Source organism: Bos indicus, chromosome 19 (genome assembly GCF_029378745.1).
Source record: "Bos indicus isolate NIAB-ARS_2022 breed Sahiwal x Tharparkar chromosome 19, NIAB-ARS_B.indTharparkar_mat_pri_1.0, whole genome shotgun sequence".
Taxonomy (NCBI): Eukaryota; Metazoa; Chordata; class Mammalia; order Artiodactyla; family Bovidae; genus Bos; species Bos indicus.
In genome coordinates, this window is record NC_091778.1 from 4786549 (window position 1) to 4787714 (window position 1166).

Genomic DNA, 1166 nt, shown 5'->3' on the forward strand with positions numbered 1-1166 from the left:
GAGGCATTACTTTGCCAACAAAGGTTCATCTAGTCAAAGCTATAGTTTTTCCTGTGGTCATGTATGGATGTGAGAGTTGGACTGTGAAGAAGGCTGAGCACTGAAGAATTGATGCTTTTGAACTGTGGTGTTGGAGAAGACTCTTGAGAGTCCCTTGGACTGCAAGGAGATCCGACCAGTCTATTCTGAAGGAGATCAGCCCTGGAATTTCTTTGGAAGGAATGATGCTAAAGCTGAAACTCCATTACTTTGGCCACCTCATGTGAAGAGTTGACTCATTGGAAAAGACTCTGATGCTGGGAGGGATTCGGGGCAAGACGAGAAGGGGACGACAGAGGATTAAATGGCTCATTGGCATCACTGACTTGATGGATGTGAGTCTGAGTGAACTCCAGGAGTTGGTGATGGACAGGGAGGACTGGCGTGCTGTGATTCATGGGGTCGCAAAGAGTCAGACACGACTGAGCGACTGATCTGATCTGATCTGATCTGACACTAAATCTGTACATTGTATTTGGTGGTATAGTCATTTTTACAATATTGATTCTTCTTACCTAGGAACATGGAATATCTCTCCATCTGTTGATGTCATCTTTGATTTCTTTCATTAGAGTCTTATAGATTTATGTGTACATATCTTTTGTCTTCTTAGCTAAGTTTATTCCTAGATATTTATTCTTTTTGTTGCAATGGTGAATAGGATTGATTCCTTAATTTCTCTTTCAGATTTTTCATTGTTCAGTTCAGTTCAGTCACTCAGTCATGTCTGACTCTGCGACCCCATGAATCGCAGCACACCAGTCCTCCCTGTCCATCACCAACTTCCGGAGTTCACTCAGACTCACGTCCATCGAGTCAGTGATACCATCCAGCCATCTCATCCTCTGTCGTCCCCTTCTCCTCCTGCCCCCAAAGCCTCCCAGCATCAGAGTCTTTTCCAATGAGTCAACTCTTCGCATGAGGTGGCCAAAGTACTGGAGTTTCAGCTTTAGCGTCATTCCTTCCAAAGAAATCCCAGGGCTGATCTCCTTCAGAATGGACTGGTTGGATTTCGTTGCAGTCCAAGGGACTCTCAAGAGTCTTCTCCAACACCACAGTCCAAAAGCATCAATTCTTCGGCGCTCAGCCTTCTTCACAGTTCAACTCTCACATCCATACATGACCAC